We start from the raw sequence: 21,984 nt of genomic DNA, 5'->3' as shown, positions 1-21,984 counted from the left end.
CGAATAGTGATCTAAACGCTCTCATATTAATTTATAAAGGGAGTAGTATTTACCAAGAGGCCGGCCATGCTTCAACTTGCTTCTTTTTTACCGCTAAACACACGCATACGCTTGTTTTCTTTTTTTTTTTGATAAAAGGGATTTTCATTGAATTGAAATATCGAGTTGATACAATCGCATCAAAAATCACCCGACCTCTACATAACTAGATGCACACAGCCAAAAATTCAAAGAAGTAAAGATCGAAATAAACTGGCCAAAAGCCAGAAGCAAAGATAAATAAAGCCCAGCCTATAAAGGAGCTGATCCTATCCGAAGATCACACCGCCATCCATGAGGGTAGAAAATCTCCCAGGCAGAATGCTCCAGCCGAGTAGACGCCATCATAAAAAGGTCTCTGTCCTCCGGCTTCTACATGATAGACCACGTACGGAGCCATCGCGAGCATATATGAATAACCTGCATAGGAGATGAAACACATTTACGGTTAAAAACAATGTCATTCCTGGTGAGCCAGAGTGCCCAACATAAGGCAGCCGCCCCCCACAAGAATGTGAGCAGAAAACTGTTTATCTATACCCCTCAACCAATTGCCGAATATATTCCGTGCACTACGTGGGGGATATAAATTCGAAGCTATTTGGACGATGGCCCATACAGAGCGTGCAAACTTGCATTCAAAAAATAAGTGTTTAATCGACTCATCATGGTGACAGAAAACACATTTTTTGCAACCTTGTCAATTTCGTCGTGCCAAATTGTCCCTAGTTAAGATAACCCTTTTATTGAGAAACCATAGGAAAATTTTCACTCTTAAAGGAATCTTAAGCTTCCACAGTTTTCTATTATCAATTGGGACCTCTGTACCAATTCATCATACATGAATTTGACCGAAAACTTTCCACTCTGATGCAATTTCCATTGAAAGATGTCTGGTTCCTCCGACAGCTGAATGGCTCCTAAACGGGTTAGCAAATCCTCCCATGCTGCCAAACAAGGTCCAAAGGGCGTTCTACGAAAAGAAATATCTGGGTTTTCTTGACCCAACACTTGCTTAATCGTGACAAACTGATGTCTAACTATCCGATATAAGCTTGGATATTGCACGTTTAAGGGGTTGTTCCCCAACCATGTGTCTTCCCAGAATCGTATTTGGGAGCCGTCCCTGACCGAAACGTTCCAAATTGGAAAAAAGAAATCTTTAGCTTTCACCACCCACTCCAAAAGTGTGAGTCACCCGGTTTCCAGTAAACTTGGGAGATTGCTTTAGAACCCACGTATTTATTACGAATGATTTTGTGCCAAACACCATCCTCAGTGAGTAGTTTATATACCCATTTGCTGAGCAATGCAATATTTTTGATCTCTAGATCCTGGATACCAAGTCCCCCTTGGCCTTTTGGACGGCATAAGACGTTCCACCTAGCCAAACGATATTTCTTGGTTTCATTATCACTTTGCCAAAAAAATCTTGATCTATAGTAATCGAGACGCTGAAGCACACCTTTTGGGAGATGAAAAAAATGATAACATGTAGAGAACCATACTGGTAAGGACCGAGTTAATCAGAATTAATCGGCCCCCATAGGACATGAGTTTGGCCTTCCAACTAGCCAGACGTTTCTCCAATCTCTCTTCAACATGCTTCCATTCAACTATTGTCAATCGCCGATAATGAATAGGGATACCCAGATATCGAATCGGAAATTGTCCAAGTTGACAACCAAAGATTTCAGCATAATCTTGTGAGGCTTCTGCGGCCTCGCCGAAGCAGAAGAGTTCACTCTTATGAAAATTAATCTTTAGTCCAGATAAATCCTCGAAAGCACATAACAGTAGTTTGAGGTTTCTGGCCTTTTCTATGTCATGATCCAAAAACAAAATAGTGTCATCCGCATACTGCAATATTGATAGGCCTCCTTCTACTAAATGAGGAATGACCCCGGTGACTTGACCTGCTGACTTGGCCCTCTCGATGAGAGTAGCTAGCATATCAGCCACAATATTGAAGAAGATGGGTGATGCGGGGTCCCCCTGACGGAGCCCCTTCTTTGTCTGAAAATAGTTGCCTACATCATCATTTACCTTAATGGTGACACTACCTCCGGACACAAAGCTCTCAACCCATCGACACCAAGTATCAAAAAACCCTTTCATTCGTAATATTTGTAGCAGAAAGGGCCACTTTACTTTATCATAAGCTTTCTCGAAGTCGATTTTAAAAATGACTCCGTTCAACTTTTTGTGATGAAGCTCATGAACCGTTTCATGAAGGATAGCAACTCCATCCAAAATGTTTCGTGCTTGCATGAAAGCTGTTTGGGATGGTTTGACTACGTGGTCTGCCACTCCGTTCAAACGGTTAGTGGCGACCTTGGTGAAGATTTTAAAACTTACATTTAGTAAGCAAATCGGTCTATATTGTTGAATCCGACTCGCATCTTTCGTCTTGGTAGAAGAATGGTTTCCCCAAAATTTAGACGGGGAATGTCAAGTTTGTGAGCATGCAGTTCATTGAACAACTGAACCAAATCTGATTTTAACATGTCCCGGAAATTTTGAAAGAACTCCACCGGAAAGCCATCCGGACCCGGAGATTTATTATGTTCCATCTGAAAAACCGCAGTCCGAATTTCCTCCTCAAAGAATGGAGAGGTTTGGAATTCGTTTTCCGCAGTGAAAACTTGCTGAATATCATGACAAATAGACTCATCCATCTCAAGTGTCGTGTTCATAGATGGACCAAACAAATCTTCCTCTTCCATTCCATTCCATGTCGAGTTTGTTGAATTCTACTTATTCGAATCGAATCGCCCACAAATGTTGAACCACATCATCCTCATGAGTAGCTCCATGACGAGTCTATTGATGCATGCATTTGGATAATTTCCTCGGACGTCGCAGGATTCTGCTCAACAATGTCCTTGCGTAGGATGACCGGTTTTCCTAAATAACAGACCAAAAATTCAGAATAAAATAAAATTACAGACCGTTCCGCACTCCGTTACCTTATCCTCCACAATCATCTTGTGCATCATCACACAAGCTGTCATCGCCTCCCACGGCGTCTCTGCATTCCATCTTGTCTCAATATTCTTGGTGATGTTGGGTCAAGTGCACCATTCAACATTTGCATGTTCGAACACTATGATATAATTACTATTGATGCCGATGAAGCGGGGAGCGGAGGTTCGCAGTGGCAAGCTGCCTCCCTCCTTGAGACCCTTTCTTCCATCGATTTTTGTCTGGATGTCCATCTGAGAAGTTGATCCTTACCAGGGCCCCTGCCGCTGCATGCATAATTTCTGTTGGCGTGTGATGGGACTCCGAGCATGTAACTGTGGCATCTCGATTGCTTTGCACATCTTTCTTCTTTTCCTTAATAGGCCGGCCTTGCCCTCGCCCAACATGCTCTTTTTAATTGGCTGGCGAGTTCACAACAACCCCTCGGCCTCTTCTTGCTCGGATGCCCTTCGCTCGAAGTGTCTCTTTTCCTTTAGAAACTGTGTTTATGACTGATAGGATTTTTGGCCGGGCTGCATCATGATCAAGATGGTCCAAGACCGCCTGGTCAAGCACTTTGATCTCCTCATTACTGGATACTATCTCGACGCTTTCCTCCTGACTCGTATCCGACGTGCCTACCATGCAGCATGACTGGACTGAGGTTGCCTGCCACAGACAGGGAGGTGTCGTGGCTGGTGGGCAACAAATTTGCCGACTCACGCATCTCCTCGTCGGGGTACTCCTTGTTCCTCTCGAGGACTTGGTGATGTCCTCCACATTAGTGAACAAGTGGGTGATGGGTGGTCAAAAATTGGGTGCCCATCGACGAGCCTTGAGTTTTATTTTTGCCTCACATAGTGTATTGGTTCTCTCTACTGTGATGGTGGACGTGATGTGGCCTAGCCCAGAGGAGGTGCACGACTGTCTCGGCGAAACATTGCTCTTCGGCATGGTCTGTGCCTCTCTCTGTTGAGTTGTGGCTAGGTAGTGGGGAGCCCTTGGATGGTGGTTGTGACTCTCCTAGTTCTTCAATTACTTGTGTTGGATACCCTTGCACTCTTGCGGGTCTACCTAGTGGTGTTGACTGCTTGTCACAGCTTGTTGTCTACTTCTTCTTGTGTTGTTCCTTGTTACTGCTTATGTGTATCGTAGCAAAGCAGCGTGAAAAAAAGAAGAAAATAAGATGTTGACATTGAATATCCAACTATGCACGCAATATTACTCGAGTCAAGCTAGTGCCCCCCCCCCCCTGTGTGGTTGGCGGGGGTTCCTGCCATGGGGGTGTGGTCTGGTCTGGCTCATATTTGGCCAACAAAGCAAAGCGGCGAGGAGGCCTTTACGCTCCCATTCCACCTTCCTCCTGCGTCTTCCTCCTTGAGCTCATGCGCCCTAGCCCCCTTGCGAATCCCATACACCAGCCAAAATGCAGTTTCGCTGCCTCAAATGCCCGGCGGCCGCCAATAGAATCCACCCGCGATAGAGGGCCAAGCCCTTGGCCTGCCATCTCGAGCGGTGGTCATCCTAAAAGGGGAATATAAGCTTTGTACGATATCAGTGAGCAAATTAGATCGTCTTAGGGGACTCATCGACGCTTAGATAAGAAGTTAGGGATTCATTTACGTATAGCATGGGATGTGTTTACGATCTGCGATGGTCAGCGGCCAAGATATGTGGGGATGTCTAATCTGCGATGCTTTAGGTCAAAGTCTTGTGCTGGCCTTGCTAGCATAGATGATGGTCATGCCTTCGGGAGCCGTTTTTCTCCTTGTAAGTGTCATTGTGAAGCTCCTACATCGTATCATCTCATGTGCTCCAGGCGAAAGGCTAAGAGACATCCATTGATCGGACGACAATGACATCTTCGATATTGTTTCCCTCTTAATGGCTTTATCTTTGGAGTCATTGAGCCACTCTATTGATTGTTCGTCTTATCATCGAGTTCGGTTGGTTTGTTTGGTGTGTGGTTGGTTTGTTGGAGTGTATGGTGGCGGCGGTTGAATTGGGTCCGTGGCAGTGGTCTTTGCCTTGGTCATCTTAGTGTTGTTGGTTGACTTCTCTCTTTGGGGCTTCGTGGCAATGGTGAGGACTTGAAGTTTGGTGTCGTTCGATGACCCTTGAGGTTCTTTCACCTCACATAGTGGCCTAGAGGAGGTGCATGGCTATCTCGGCAGAACATCTGTTGCATTGTGGCTAGACAGTGGGAAGCCCTTTTCAACGGTAGTTGCGCCTATCCTGGCTAGTTCTTCAAGGTGCAGATTGATTGCAGCCTGACTCAACAATGCTAGTTTCGGCTCTTGTCGGCAATTGGTTGCGGGGCATTGATAAACAATTTTCTGCACATATTCTTATGGGGGTGGCTGCCTTATGTTGGGCATTGTGGCTTACCAGGAATGATATGGTTTTAATAATAAATGTGGTTCTTCTCCTGTGCAGGTTATTCATGCATGTACGTGATGGCTCCATATACTTCGTCTATCCTGCGAAAGTTGGAGGACATATACCTTTTTATAATGGCATCTACATGGCTAGAGCGTACGACCAGGTAGGTTTTCTCCCTCCATGGATGGCATGTAATCTCTGTATAGGATCTGCCCAACCGTAGGCTGGATTGATTTTTTTTTTTGCAAAACAATGTTTATTTTTCGGAAGTTTGGACTTGTTATTTGTGTGCATCATGTTATATAGAGGTTGGGCATTCTTTAGATACGGTTGTATCACCTTGATCAGTCAATTCAATGAAATATCCTTTATCGAAAAACAACTATGAATGCACTATTAGAGCATCTCTAGCGTATCCCACATATGGGGTTATCCGCGATAGTAAATACCGGTTTATGGGATCCATCCCGTATCCCCGGCCCGAACAAATACTCCAAGTCGGTCCGTCCCAAAACAATTTGTGGGATCCCGCGTCCGCGAGGCCAATTCCTCCATATGTGCGGGATTTTGATACGTCTCCGTCGTATCTATAATTTTTTATTGTTTCATGCTAATATTATACAACTTGCACATACTTTTGGCAACATTTTATATTATTTATGTGACTAACATATTGATCCAGTGCCCAGTATCAGTTCCTGTTTTTTTGCATATTTTTTGTTTCGTAGAAAATCCATATAAAACGAAGTCCAAATGCAATAAATTTTTAGGAAGATTTATTTTTTAATATATGTGATTTTTAGGAAGAAGAATCAACGCAAGATGGTGCCCAAGGTGGCCACAAGGCAATAGGGCGCGGGCAGGGGGTAGGTCGCATCGTGTTTCCTTGTGACTCCCTCGTAAGTCAATTGGAACCCTTCTTTCGACGCAATAAATATAATTTCTTGATAAAAATCCCTCAAAATTTCAGCCCAATCGGAGTTACGGATCTCCGAGAATTTAAGAAATGGTGAAGGGTCAGTAAACAGGAATGCAAAAGAGAAGAGAACAGAGAGAGATCAATCTCGGAGGGGCTCCTGTCCTCCGGGAGCCATGGCGGACAAGGACCAGAGGGGAAACTATCCTCCCATCTAGGGGGAAGGCCAAGGAAGAATAAGGAGGGGACTCTTTCCCCCTCTTTTCCGGTGGTGCTGGAGCTCCGCTGGGGTAACCATCGTGACGACGATCTACATCGAGAACTTCTCTGCCATCAACACGAACCCTTTTCCCCTCAAGACGAAAAGATTGCCGGGACTACGCGGACATGACTGCAATGCCCTAGAAGTAAGTTCAATCGATCATTATCGCACCATATCGGCAACTTTGTTCATTTCCTAATATCAAGTAATTATTCTTTGTCTGGCAGGGCTTGCAAAGAGCTCACCGGAATTGTTCTGAAACTGCCGAGGGAGCTGCGATTTACACACCCGAAAGTAAGTAGTACTAGCTAGTTCCGCGCATCTCCCATTGATTTTAGTTTCATCAATACCATTTATCATGCTTGATTATCATTTTGATTGAACTCTATTTCTCGTAAAGTGCTTGTGGCAGGAAGGCGGGAATAATTTATGTGGATACTACATTTGCGAGTTCATCTACAACGCAACCTCTCAGCGGGTCTACTCTGAAAAACAATATGAAGTACGTAAACAATAATATTCACAATTTTATTTCATTACCATCATTTGTGTTGAGTTTCATTCATATATATGACCCCCTTCTTTAAATTAGATCTCGCAAATGCGGGATGAACTCCTACCACATGATCGCATACGAGCAGTTCAAGGGAAATTGACGGGTTTTTTTTCTTGACCACGTCATAAATGAGAAGGGAGAATACCATGTGGAAATTGAAAGGGATTTTAGATGATTTTAGGGATTGTAAGACATGTTATATTGTATATATCTAGTAGTGTCGGATAGATATACGAGAACTTGTTGTTCGACCAATCTCTCAGAGAAAGAGAGGTCACTTCTCTCTATATATGTTCATGGCGATCTTCTGTACTTAATGGTTCCTTCATTTGCTTACTAGCTAGCGTGTTGAGTTCTCTCTCTATATATATAGTAGCTAGCGTCGACCAAGCATGGAGAAAGAAAGGTCACTTCTCTCTATTAACTAGCTAACACAATATGAAACCCCTAAATTAATCCTCCAAAACCACCTAACCCCCCCTTAAAAAATAACGAAAACCCTAGCTCCTGCCAGCTACTGACGCGTGGCTGCCTTTTGGTTTCGGTTGGTGTTACCAAGCGGGACTAAAGGTCCTCCTGACTGGGCGCCCCGCAGCAGCCACGTGGAGCCCCTTCTGTCCCGATTCATAAGTGAACCGGGACTAAAGGTTTTGGGCTTTAGTCCTGACCTTTTTGTCCCGGTTACAGAAGTGGGACTAAAGGCCCTCTGGAACCGGGACTAGTTCCCTGTTTTCTACTAGTGTATCATGAAAATAGAACTACCAATGCTATCTTTCCTGAACAAACAAGGCACCACTAAAAAAGACACTTTATTCACAATATTCGGGTATTTACCCTAGCAAAAAAAAATCAAGGTAATTAAATCTACCTATTTGGAGATGAAACATTCTAGAGACCCATGTACAAACATATATTTTTTAGTTGGCCTAGCACAAAGATCTGAGATATTTAAGAAAGTTCTAGCATATTAGGAAAAACAAATTAAATATGGATAAAGGACTATAATAAATTGTATGTACCACAAAACCCCCCAAAAAATCAAATTTAATTTTGTATGTGGAACATACTGTTGCCAACGGATTCTCAAATTTCTTTTCAAGAAACCGAAATCCGATTGAAAGCATACCTTGCAACTATGTTGATGTGTATATAAGTTAAAGTGCACACTGTTTTGTGAAAGATTTTAGTCATTTTTCACTCAATAGTAGATGTGGCAAAGTTCTTAGCAATACATTTCCATATTATTAATGGGTGCCTTTCCAAAAACAAAAAAGTTATTGCCTATTTAGTAATCTTACATCTTAGAAGGTAAGAGATCATTTGTCACTTGGATAAAAAATATAGGCAGGTAAAGTAGTTTGGGGCCATTTTAAACATTCTTATCATAACTGTTTGGTCTACATAATGATATTTAAAATAGATTGTATCTATTAGATCTATCTGACCATAACTAAACCGATTGCATACATTAGGTTTACATAATCACACCTAAACAAAATGCATACATTAGATTTTTCATAATTGTACCTAATCAAATCGTGAATGGCAGAATTTTGTACCTAATAAAAACCACAATCGACAGATCATCATACTTGCACTTAGATATATCCCACAAGAACACTATTTCTTAACCACACATGTTAATTATTAGTTTATTTTTCTTTTCTAGCGGGAAAAACTTCCTCTCTATTCGTCATCTGTCATGTCAATACAAGGAACATCAGAAATAACAAAAAAAAAAATCCAGGTCCAAAGACTACCTAGCCACATGTCAATAATTAGTAGTTAGTTGAATTATAAATAACAAGTACATGTTACAGCTGATTTTAAAATAGTACAATAAAATCGGTAACATCTACATAAGATAAAAATAAAAATCAACTCTTTGATAAGACCCAATACAAAGAAGTTAAACTATTCATTGTGGACGATCTCTGCAAGAGAGATTGCATCCAGTAAGCATGGAATCTTGTTCCGTCTTTCTACGCACAGAAATCTACCAACCATAATGAATATAGCTTCAACTTTAACCCAAGTGAGCATAGCTCAGATGCTTAGCTTCATTGTGCTGGAACTAACCCATTAGGATTCAAGTCCTAGACTTGACACTGGTACTTGTGTTTTTTAAATTTATTTCAGATTTTTTTATCGACAATGAGGCACATGTGGTGACTTCGTCAATCCCAAAATATTGTGTCGGCTTAGTATCTCAGATGCGCTCATATTTATGCCGGCTCAATATGTCAGAGGTTCTCATAGAATATGTGTGCATGCGTTTATAGGAATGAGTGTATGCGCGTATACATGAGCATTAGCATTTGTATATATATTGTATAAATAATCTAACCGCACATGTGGTGAGAACAGTCTGGGCGGGCCCACACGTCAGTGGCATAACGGAAGCGTCCGTCCGTCCGTCCATCTGGAACGGGAAAGAACGAACAGAATCAGATGAAGCGACGTGATTGCTAGCGAGCGGAGGAAGCTATAGCCGGCAAGGCGAGTGCAGCGCAGGGGCCCATCGGCTTCCAAAGCTAGCAGCTCGGAATCAAGCCGGCCACGTTCCCGAACCAGCTCCGCTATCGTCCCCATGCATGGTCCTACAAAAGCGCGGCAGCTGATTTGCTTTCACCCCGCAAAGAAGAGAGAACAAAGCCACGAAGAAGCAAGAGAAAGCAAAGCAAAGCGAACCGAGCCAAAGCGCCACGAGCATCGATCAATGGCCGGAGGAAAAGAGGATTGGGGTTGGGGGATAAGAATGTTTGGCGGGCAGGGATCACAGATTCCCTCCTCTTCCAAGTCACGTCCGTAAAAAGGCGCATTTCGCGCGATCTAAGTGCGCATTAGACGCGCACTTGTGGTGGTGATATGCTTTGGTTACCCCCCTTTCCATAACACCATATTTGATCTCGCCTGCCTGCCTTGCCATTGTCACTGTCATTGTCATCATGCAGCTGTGCTCTCCTCCTCTTCTTCTTCTCCCTTCGCTTTTCTCTACTGCTCCCACCAGCTTCATATAGTGGCCGGTAGCTCAACGACGTCGTTGCTGGGTTCGTTCCGTTCACTGTGTAGAGAGAAACAACATTGCCTCCTTGGGTTCTGGTGGCGAGGAGGAGAAACTTCAGAAGCAGAGGAGGGCCTCTCTCTATATGGGAAGACGGCCGGATAGGTCGCTAGGGGCATCGGCGTGTTGCAAGCGAGTGGTGGCCGTCATCTTCCTCGTGTGTGTTGCCCTTCTTGTGGTGATGGTGGCGACGACGAGTGGTGCTGGCGTCGGCTTCGGTCCAGCTCAACCCGGTGGCAGAGTGAGTACGAAGAGCTCCCCGGTGCAGAAGCCAGGTGGCGGACAAGCCGGCGAGGACGCGTACCGAAGCAGCAAGAGGAGGATTCCCAAGGGGCCAGACCCTATCCACAACAGGTAAATTTTGATTGATTCATGTTTGATGCATATGCATGCACATGTTGTTTTCCTTCGCAGCATGCATTCTGCCTCTCTACCTGAAATATCTCCTGTTTTTGGCAAAGTTTATAATTTTCTAGCACATTCATCAAGAAATGGGAGATAGTTTTGCATCATCAAAATTGAAATGTTTATGACTCTTAACTAGTGGATCAAAATTGATCGACTGAACTGAATAAATGACACGGCCTGAAATACTCTGCTCCTTGATACTCTGCTCTGTTGTTATTTACAATTACAAGCACTCTGATCATTTGTTTCTCCGGAACAGACTCTGCTCAGTTGTCGGCTCTGCTGTCATGCAGTGAACAACAAGCAGAAGTCTAGAGATGATTTGAAAGTTCTGCCGCATAAAATAGCAATGAAAAATTTAAACACAGTTCTTATGCTTCTTCTCCCGGTGAAGGCCACAGAAATCTGTAGTTCTTGTTTACGATAAAAATATGTCTGTGTGGATTGTAAGATTTCCAATGAGTTGTTGCAATAAAGAGGTCTTGGTATGGTTTGGCATTTCGTGAGCAGAATAATAAAAAGGAACAAAGCAAGCGTACACTCTGAGCCAAGCACATCATTTCCGAAGTCGCTTTACTGACAAGAAGAGTGCCAGTGGTGCATACTTCATTCCCATTAGGGACACCTAAGATTCCATTACTAGAACCTTATCTCCCTGCTTTTGATGATTTACCTAGGGAAACTAAAATCAGGCAGCACACCTAGATGATTGGGCAATGTGGTTTGCACAAATGTAGCCTCATCAGAAAATAACTGAATATCTCAGTGGGTCTCACAGATAACTGCATGAGAGGGACATAAGCTGTAAACTAAACAAAATTAAGTAGCCCACTAACTAATCGGCATCTTCTGTTTTGGTTGCCACCTCCAAGTCTGATAGAACTGTGCTTTCAGGCGTGCCGGGAAGACCACGATTGCGCCACGCCGGAGAGACTAGTACCGGCGAGATGACGACCACCCACCCGGTCTTCTTATCGGCAAATGTTGCGACGGGGAAGCTTGAGGCGGAGAGATCAGCTCTCCTACAATGTGGATTTTGGTAGTGGGGGTAATGTACAAAAGTTGCGATCTTCCCGCAAAAAAATCTGTCATTTTTTTGACCGAGATTGATCGACCGATCTACCTTTCGCATATCCTTTCGAGATTTCTTTTGAATCCGTGGTGATTTTGCCCAAATTTGTTTCTGTTTGTGTGTGTATTTATCTATCAGCATGTACGCAGATAAGCAGAGTGCTCTGCTGCGCCAGTAAGTGAACCCACTGATGAGCTCACTATATGCCAGTAGCACCTATGTAAATCAAATTTTGTGGTTTGCAATAAGAGCCAAAGATTTGCCGAAGGGCGTATTTTATGATTTGCGTCGCATGTATGGCCGCGTGGCACAGATATGCATGGGACATGAATCTTCTTGGCCTGGAAAGCATGAGAGAAATATAACAGGAGAGGCAGAGAAAGAGCTAAAGCTTCGCATCGATGCGTACGGCTCGCGTGTGCATGCGGGTGTGAGACTGGTGGTGCTTTTTTCCTTTTACTTCTTTTCTTGCAACCGTGTATTTTGAAGTAACCGAGGAGGGAAAGAAGAGGAAAAGAGTAGAAAGGCACGTATGGGCGTGGATGTGCACGTCGTATCGGGTTCAGTCATTTTTCTTTTTTTGAGGGGAACGGGCTCAGGCATTTTGAAGTTTAAAAAATATGAAAACAGCTCGAATACGACAAATGCTATAAGATGTGGACTTAACATTTTGATGCAAACATATCACAAATTCGCCTGTACAAAGATGAGCTAAGAGCACTCTCAAACCACACGCAACCGTTCGGACCGTGCGGTCTGGACGTGTTTTGCCATTCAACACGGTCCAGTATCGGCCCACCGTCGGTCCGGACGCACATTTTCCCGCAAATCGCTTTTGGTTACCCTGGCCCACCTAAAATCCTTCTCCCTCGCCTGGGTGCTTTTCCGCTCGACACCAGCTACCCGCATTCATGCCGCTGTTAGAGCAACCGCTACGCACTTATGTCGTATCAAAGCGGAGGCGACCACTCACTACCGGCATTGAAGAGGCGCGCCGGCAGAGAGAGCGGCGCGCCGGCTGAGAGAGCACTGCCCGCTGCAAGCCCGGCTGAAGACACCTCCTCGACACATTCAAACGGCTACTTACTGCCCACATACCTTCATTAAACCTGCGCGGGTGCCGAGAAACCTACTCCGGCCACACGTCTGTTCACAAGCCGGCCAGCAATAAACACAACCCCGGTTATCTCCTCGCGTCCGTCCACTATTTAAACGAGGCCAGCCGCCGGGCAAGAACCGCACCACACCTCCGCTCCCCATTTTCTCCTTGCACCATATTCTCCACACTCTCCATGCCATCTGGCGAGCAGGAAGAGGGGTTCTTCGGCATAAACGCTGGCTTGCTGGCCCGCCGAGCCCACCGGATGCAAGCTAGGCAACTCGCTGTCTACCTTCCTCGCCGCTCCAGGCCGTGAGTACAATGGGCGAGGCTGAAGGTGGGTGAATGGAGGAGCAAATGGCCGCTCCAATCCGGCGCGTGGTTCAATAACTCGCTGCTCCAAGCTAGCTCACAAAGGAGTGACAAGTTGTTGTAGACCGGCACGCGGTTGAGCACAGCAGCACGGGCATTATGCTTGCCATGGATGAGGCGGTATCGTACCGCTCCTCCCACGCTATCCGCCATCAAAGTGCGTTGAACTGCACCTTGCCGACGATGAAAGAAGCTAGCTCAGACAGACAAAATCAATATAGATGAGAAAATGCCACAGACACTCACACAGACCAAGTCAACATCTTGAGTTGTGCCGATGACGGATCCCGCTACCCACAAACTAAAAAGATGGTTAAGTGGTGGTGGAACCCCGGTGACATGTACCCATATTGGCTTCAATGGTTATATATTGGCCTGACATCGGACTCAGATTTCCATTCACTAATAGAAATTACCATATAGGGGGATTTGACCTTTAACTCAAAAGCATGCACCCTTTATTAAACCTCCATAGATGAGAAAAGCAACAAGGAGCATTTTGAGGCAGGCAGATCTGCCTCAACTAGAGCACATGCCTCACAACAAGTACGAGACATGATTAATTTTGAGTGAATGTCCATGAGCTGAGTTACGGATGAAAATTTTCCTTAAGAATACAAGAAATCAATTAAGTATTGGCCTAAATTGCCAAGCGGTTCATTCACAAAAAGAAAATAGCCAAGCGGTTGTATATAGTCTATATTCCGGTAAAGTTAGCCTATTGGACAAGATGAGACATAGGCTTCAGATTGCAGATAAGAGGGGTTTCGGGATTCTCAGCCTTTCACAAACTGATGCGAAGAATGCAGCAAGAAGTCCTGCTGAGGAAGAATGCGAACCAGATGGGCACAATCGCAGGATGGCAACACATAGTTACTAAGCATAGAGCTCCGGGTAGTATAGGCAATGCTCCAATTCCCCATGCATCCAAATTCAGACATCATAGTGCTACTCAATGTCCTCATCACCCCATACCCGCTCTCATCCACTGAGACAAAAACATGAAAAACGAAAGCAAAATATGTAGAACTATTTCTAAGTCTTGTGAGCTATAAGTAAGAAGGAAGACGATAGGTGCCTTACTTAAGGACGCCATGCAAAGGTGTCTGGGACTTTAGTTCTTCAACCACAGTTAGCCGGTTATCCCACTCAGGTATTCGTACACTGGTAGGGAATCAATAAACACTCTGAGACGTGCTTCCATACACCCCCAATAGATTCCCAAAAAAGGTAGTTTTGTCCATCCTTAATTATCTAAAACTGATCAAGATTAGTTAGTAATTGTCCCTCTCTCTCAACCAGAGGGCGTATGCATGAGTGGAATCAACGTCTACATGATGGAAGACATGTAGATATGCATGTTTTTCCTATGAATTAACATGTGAAGTAGAGTGAATTGCAGAAAACATCGACATTGAAGGCTAGGTTTGTAGGAATCACAAGTCTACGAAATATTGCCCAAAACCATTAATTTTCTGCAACAAACACTAGTTGACGGCTTTGGTCGTTTTGATGACGATTATGACAGATAGGTCCCATAAATGATGACGTGGTGTAATTGTTCACGGGGACGGCGTTAAGCATCTCGATTTTCTAGATTTACAAAAGGGGCCCTGTAGTTTTATAGGGACACCCTTCAATCAAAGAGCAAAAAGCAATCCACTCCATCCATAGATTTGGGCTGCCCAAGCAGCCCAGCCGAGAAGAGCAGCAGCACGCCGGCAATGGGTCTCGCCGCCGGTCGCCGCGGCCCAAGGGCATCCTCAAGGCGACTGTCGTGGACACGCTGAGCAAAGGCGGCAGAGGCTGGGCCCGAGGAACAACCCCTCACAGCGAGGTGCGCTACCCGACCTCGGCGCTCGGCCTGGAGGTGGCGCCCTCTGCGAGGCCGGCCGCATGGCAAGGCGGTGCTGCAGGTCGCCATAGCCGCCGAGCTCCTGCACGCATCACTCCTCCGTCGCCTCTCGCTCACTGGTGGACTGACAGTGCCCTCCTCAGCAGCTGCTCTAGGCGCGAAGGGGGCTGGGCTGGCGGCGCCGACTCCTGGATCCAGTCGAGAACGGCGGAGGGGCAGCACAGGGGCGTGATCTCAGGGATGTCCATGGCGGCGACACCTGCGGAAGAAGAGAGGGAGCTCAGGGAGGGAAGAGGAGAGATGGGAGAGGAAGGAGCGGAGGAGTCAGGTCGCACATCGGCGCGAGTTGCCATGTCGCCCCGCCGCCTGGAATAGCTCGTTTGCTGATGTCGAAGGAACATCTGCCACGAGAGCTGGCCGACGCGTTCTCGCCGGATCCATTGCCGGGCCGGAGCGTTGGAGGCCCGATGTGGCTGGATCCGGCTCTGGACACGACGGCAGCGGCCCAGGGAGGGAGGCCTGGCGACGTGAGTGTGTGGGCGCCTGCCGCCGGCGGGGCCAGAGTTGAGGCTGGCCTGCACGCGTGCAGGGAGCGAGGGGTGCTGTTTTGTAGATTTTTTTAGGCAGGAGTTTTTGGCAAAAAAAAACATGTAACGCCGTCTAGCTCGTGAACAGTTACGCCATGTCATCATTTATGGGACCCACCTGTCATAATAGTCATCAAAACCATCAAAGCCGTCAACTAGTGTTTTTTGCCAAAAAAATAGACAAAAAATTAGTGGTTTTGGGCATAATTCCGTAGATTTGCGGTTCCTACAAACCTAGCATTCAATGTCGATGTTTTCTGCAATTCACTCTATAAAGTAAGAAATTGTCATGATTGTACTTTTGTTCCGCGTCTATTATTTATTTCAGGAATTTTTGTTTTCACTCTTGTGCACGTTCCTCACAAGAACAAAACGTCATTAATATGATACAACAAATCAACTAAATGTTTCCCTAGATTGCCAAGCGGCATGGCAGTTTACTCTTTTCCACATGTAATTTCCTTTCAGTTTACTGACACGATAGGCAGGAAAGTGTCGCTCATGCCAGAAAAGACGATGTCCTAGGACATATCCGGCACATACATAAGATGACTTGAGCTCCGATCCTTCACAGGTTGAGAGACATATAGAGCAGAGACTTTTTTTCTTCTTTTTTGAAATGAAACCGCAAACCAGAAACTGACTTTTTTTAATGGAGACAAAAACACGTCTCATCTATTAATTAAGAAGAGAATAGAGTTTGAGTTACAAAGACACCACAATACACAAATACGTTACTCTTCCGATATAAATGTTCCAATTTCTTCGCACCCACTGAAATCCAAAGCTTCGCCTCACATTTGATGCTCTGATCAAGATTATCCATGGTGCTATTTTGGCGAAATACTTGGGTGTTCCTTTCCTTCTATACGGCTGGTGGTACTTGGTAGCATGGTGTTAAGGTGTATCGGTGGCGATCGCGATGTGCTCAGCTGTTTGCGCGCAAGGAGATGGTGTCATTGGGCGCCGTGGTGGCGTCGACGACAGCTAAACCGAGCAAGGTTGATGCGCCAGTACAACTCTGAAGATGAAGCGGTGGCAGTTGGCGGTGACGGCCTCTGAGAGCGTGCCGGACCAGTGTGTGCCCCAGACCCGGCAAGTGGCTAGGTTGGGGCCTCAGGTCTTAGATGTTAGACTTGGCTGCAAGGTCTGTGATATTAGGCCCAGACTATCAGCATCACTTCTTCAACTGGATAAGAGTAGTGACAGATGTTGTCTAGACAGTGGCTTCAGATTTTACTATTGTATTTCTTTATAAAATCTTTTATGAATAATTAATAAAATAACTGCATAGATCGCCTGCAGAGGCTGAAGGTCTTCCTCCCTTAAAAAATAATCTTCCAGGCTACGTGGGGGGAAAAAGAGCCAAGGACCAAGGCTGATGGCGTGCACATGCCACAAGCGATACGGGGAGTTCGGTTCTTCACCACCCACCAGATAGGCTGACTATTTATCTTGGGAGAAATTTAAAGGTTCTCTTAAATTGATACGTTGTCCATTTGCACTTTGGTTGGCCTCAGTCCCCTCCCTGCTATAGTAAGACAGGACATCATCAGCTTTGTGTGATCTAAATTTTAATATCCATGTGTCCCGTCTGAAATCACCCCACGACCGTGTTGCCGTGTTAGGGTCATGACTATAGTGATGTCGTGTCGATGCAATCGTGCCGTCGTGGATGACGCGGTTGATGCCATCATCGTGACACGGTCTAGCCGTTGTCGAGGTCGCATCTTGTAGACAAATCTGTCAGAGGACGCTAGCTGTCCATCTATGAACGAGGCGGCAGCAATGTGTCGACACTTCATCGCCGCGAGGGACGCCTCCAAGCGACGCATCACTGTCGACATACCGCTGCAACGCCATCGCTGACACGTCATCACCAAGGTCTTCATCAACTTGGTCTTCACCAACATCGCCGACGTTCATGTACGTGTACTTTGCAGTTAGTGTGTGTAGTATGTGTGTAGTGTGCAGTTTCAACGTAGTACGTGCGTATTTTCCAAGCTAACATATGTTCACTTTCTAAGTTCACCAAACACACCCAAAAAAACGAGATGTCAAGCATTACAACTTCAAGTTTGAATTTTCTACAGAGAGATGTCAACTACATATTGGTTCATTGTATTTATACATGGAGCAAGGCTAGCACTTGTGTCGTGTGGTTTCTCCCCTATGACATACGGAGTACCTAGTTGTAATCAAAGGGCAAATCAGTAATCCACTTGGCCTTGAGTATTAATTAGAGGATATATTTCAGAATTGTAGACCATGATCCTGCTGTCACTGTATGGTAGGAGGGATCACTAGTGTAAGTGTGGTCTAGATAAGTTGTGGCAAGCTTGTGCTCCAGGAACTCTGGCACATCACGCCCGACATGAACCATCTCGTGCACTAAAATGCACTTCCTCTGTCCGAAAATACTTGTCATAAAAATGGATAAAAAAATGTATCTAGATATATTTTAGTTCTAAATACATCTTTATTTATTTATTTATTTTGATGATAAGTATTTTTGGACGGAGAAAGTAACAGACTAGCGAATAGACTGGTTTTGTGTAGACACTTGCCAACTAAAATTTCTGAAGCATCTCATTCTTAAAGCTTCCCACCACGTAGCCATAGATGTCATCCTCATTAGTCACCACCTTCTTCCGCCTCGCACTCTTCAGTCTAAAAGAACAATGTGGCAAACATTACAATTTAGAGTGTTAACTTGGCTACAGGAACGAATCTGCTACATTAGATCCGACTTCATTGTTTTACCAACTAGTTGTCCCGTTATTTATTGTGAACCTTCTCTCCTGTGACATACCTGTGCTGTGAGCTAGCAACTCGTTCGAAAATCAAACGGTAAAAGAGGATCGCAGTAATATATACAGAACACGTATGCACACTTGACATGCCCAGAAATAAGTCGGCGTGGCGAACAACCTGTGATTAAATGGTTAGGAGAACAATGATATCCTTAGCTCAGCAGAGTTTAAAATCTAGACTTAACATTGGTGCTCGCATTTTCTTGAATTTATTTAAAAAATTTCAGCGATGTTCATTCAGTGGGAGGAAACATTTTCGTCGACTATGATGCGCATGTGGTGACTTCATCAATATCAAAATACTATGCGATCTCGGTATCTCGAAAGTGCTCATAGGGGTAAAGTGTGCGTTCATTCATAGAGGTGAGTATATGCAAACAACTTAGATTGTAATATGTTTAAAAAAAGAAAAGTGGGCTCGTGTTTTTCTTTTCTAATAACAGAACTCGGTACGTGTCATAATACAGCTGGATACAAGCCGAGCCCGGCTCTCGGCTCAAGCCAGGCTATGGTCCGCTCTTCTCCGAGCAGATTCTGGCCCGGCCGGGTATTTTTCTGAGCCGGTGAGTGAAGTCTGAAATAAACCCTATGATTGTAGAGCTTGATGGAAATGAATCCTCACGTCTAAATCCCTGAAATCTGTATCCTGACTTCATTGATCTCGGCCTCTTTGAATCTTGAGGTCATATCCAAACAGGAGATTTCTACATACCACCGGGAAAGATTACTCAGCCAACACCTGCAGATGGGTCCCACGCCGTCAGCACTCAGCAGCATCGCCGTGGACTGCACATCGTGCGAGCGGCCACAGGAGCTGCGCGACTCGCAACCACTCATGGCTGTGCCAGGATCGCCGGCTGGCGTACCAGGACCTGCTTGTTTTCGGTGCTAGCCATGGCTGCAGCACAGCCAGCTTCCTACACAGGCGAGCTGTCGGATGTCTCGCCGGATCCTGCATTGCTTGGGCTGTTGGGCGTCTTGCCTGCCATGGCGTCGCCCGCGCTGCCTTGCATCGCCGGTTTCTTCGTTGCTCGGGCAGCCGCGCGTCTCGTAGACGCCAGGGCCATGGGCCTCACCGGCACCCTTGCCACAGGCGCTGCCTCTATGCCGCTTGACTTGCTGAAACCAGGGCCACACATCTAGCAAAGTGTGCACACCGTGGTAATATTCGGCAATTCAGCTACGGGGCACCAGGAACTCAAAGCCACCCATGGCGGAGCGCACCCGCATCTCCCTGAGATTCCTGACTCCCGAGCACGTCGCTGCTAGCCACCGTGGTGTGCTGCACGCCGGGGTCGCCGTGGTGGTCCAAGAACATTGTTACTCGGCTCGGCGCTTGGTGTCATGCACCGGCTCGCCGTAGAGCTTGACCAATGTTCGCGGGCTACATGCACGTACAAGCCAGCAATCTACAGGCATGCTTCTGATTCACCGGCTAGACGCGTATATATATGCATGTACAGGCGTGCTGCTGATCTATTCCCGGCGAGAAACACGACACGCGCAAGGTAGAATGAGAAGTCGACGACGAAGATGTACAGGCCGAAGCACGGGAGGCGGTTCACCCAGAGATCGTTCGCGGACGGGGCAGCGAGCTAGAGCATGGACAGGAGGCAGTGCAGCTCGTACTGGCAGCGCAGGAGCGCAACGCGGATAGCCAGCAGTGGCTCACAGGTGAGCAAGCCTCATTAATTCAGTCAGAGTCAACAATCCCAGCCTCCGAGTGCCACATCACCAAATCCTCTTGTAGAAACGCCAAAAGGTTCAAAATGACCGGGTTATGCAAGATTAGGGTATAGATTTCAAGGATTTAGACGTGAGGATTTATTTTTGTCGACCTCTACAACCTATTTATTTGAAACTTCACTCCGAGCCAGCCCCCACAAGCTGCTACCATGTGGGCCAGCCCGGCCGGGGGATGGGCGAGGGGCATCTGTGGCATTGGCAAGCGGTGGTGTAGCCTCAGCGTGGTGTCGGGGACTGTGGGTGCGGTGTGTGCAGCGTCAGCGAGCATGGACCCCGAACGATGTGAGCTGGGAGCGAGAGGCAATCTGGTCGTGGATGTAGTCCATCAAATTCAGCAACTGAAACGAAATCTTGAAACGACGAAACAAGAACTTCCATTATTTGAACTCTTAATTAGTCTAACCACATTTTTTTTGTTATTCATCGAATCCCAACACAAGAGTTACGAACCGTTGAGTTTACATTTAGTGTCATTGCTGGCTGTTACACAATTTTTGAAAAGAAACAAACTGAGGTAGGATTACAACGATATAAGAGTAACTCTACGATTCGTAAAACTTTGTGTCATACCATCGATTCCCAAAAATTAACTCCAAAACCCACACTGAAAATATAACAAATATGATGTTAATAGTCGGTGTGGTGAAGACGACTCATATTGTGTTACTCGCCAGTCGACACTAGGAAGACTTCTAGCTCGCAACCGCTACTAGACTTCTGGCCAGCTCCCTCCGCAAGCCGTCCCGCCGCTTTGGTGGGCCCTGCTGCCTAAGGGCATCTCCAGCCGTTGGCCTCCCCAGGACGCATAAAAATCGCCCCTGGGGGCGAGCTGGCGATACAATCGGCGCTGGGGGCGGTTTTGCGCCCAGTCGTCGCCCCCAGGCGCCGAAATGCAACCCAATTTCGGCGAATAAAGGGCCCATATGAGCGAGAATAGGCCCATATTCGGCGTGGTTTCGCTGTGTCTCGGCGTTTAATTATCAACACAATTATTTCTTATCACATATTTCATCACAGAAAAATCAAATACTTCAATAAAATAGTACAACAACAAATAGTTCAATACAAATTATATAGTTCAACAAATAAAAACTCGTATTTCATCACACGGCGTCCCCCTTGAGCCTCCATAGGTGCTCAATCAGATCTTTCTGCAGTTGATGATGCACCTGTGGGTCTCGGATTTCCTGACGCATACTGAGATAGGCAGTCCAAGTTGCCGGTAGCTGGTGATCAACTTCGGCTAGAGGACCCTGCCTGTAGTATGGTTCAGTGTCAAACACTGGGTCTTCTTGCTCGCTCTCGATGATCATGTTGTGCAAGATGACACAGCAAGTCATAATCTCCCACATTTGATCTTTGGACCAGGTCTGAGCGGGGTACCGAACAACAGCAAATCGAGATTGGAGCACACCAAATGCCCGCTCGACATCCTTCCTGCAAGCCTCCTGAAGCTTCGCAAACCAGGCGTTCTTACCTCCTACCACAGGGTTTGAGATCGTCTTCACAAATGTCGACCATCTCGGATAGATGCCGTCAGCTAGATAGTATCCCTTGTTGTATTGGTGCCCATTGATCTTGAAGTTCACCAGAGGAGAATGACCCTCAACGAGCTTGCACTAGTAGAAAACGGGCCATTAGCACCGGTTCGTAAGGGCCTTTAGTGCCGGTTTTGGAACCGGCACTAACATTTCGGCACTAAAGGCCCCCCCCCCTTTAGTACCGGTTCAGCACGAACCGGTGCTAAACGGCAACCACGTGGCATGAGCCAGCTCCGGGGGCCGGGAGCCCTTTAGTACCGGTTGGTAACACCAACCGGTACTAAAATGTTTGGGGATTTTTGGTTTTG

This window comes from Triticum dicoccoides, chromosome 1A (genome assembly GCF_002162155.2).
Source record: "Triticum dicoccoides isolate Atlit2015 ecotype Zavitan chromosome 1A, WEW_v2.0, whole genome shotgun sequence".
NCBI classification, from domain to species: Eukaryota; Viridiplantae; Streptophyta; class Magnoliopsida; order Poales; family Poaceae; genus Triticum; species Triticum dicoccoides.
Note: the sequence above shows the minus strand (reverse complement) of the source record.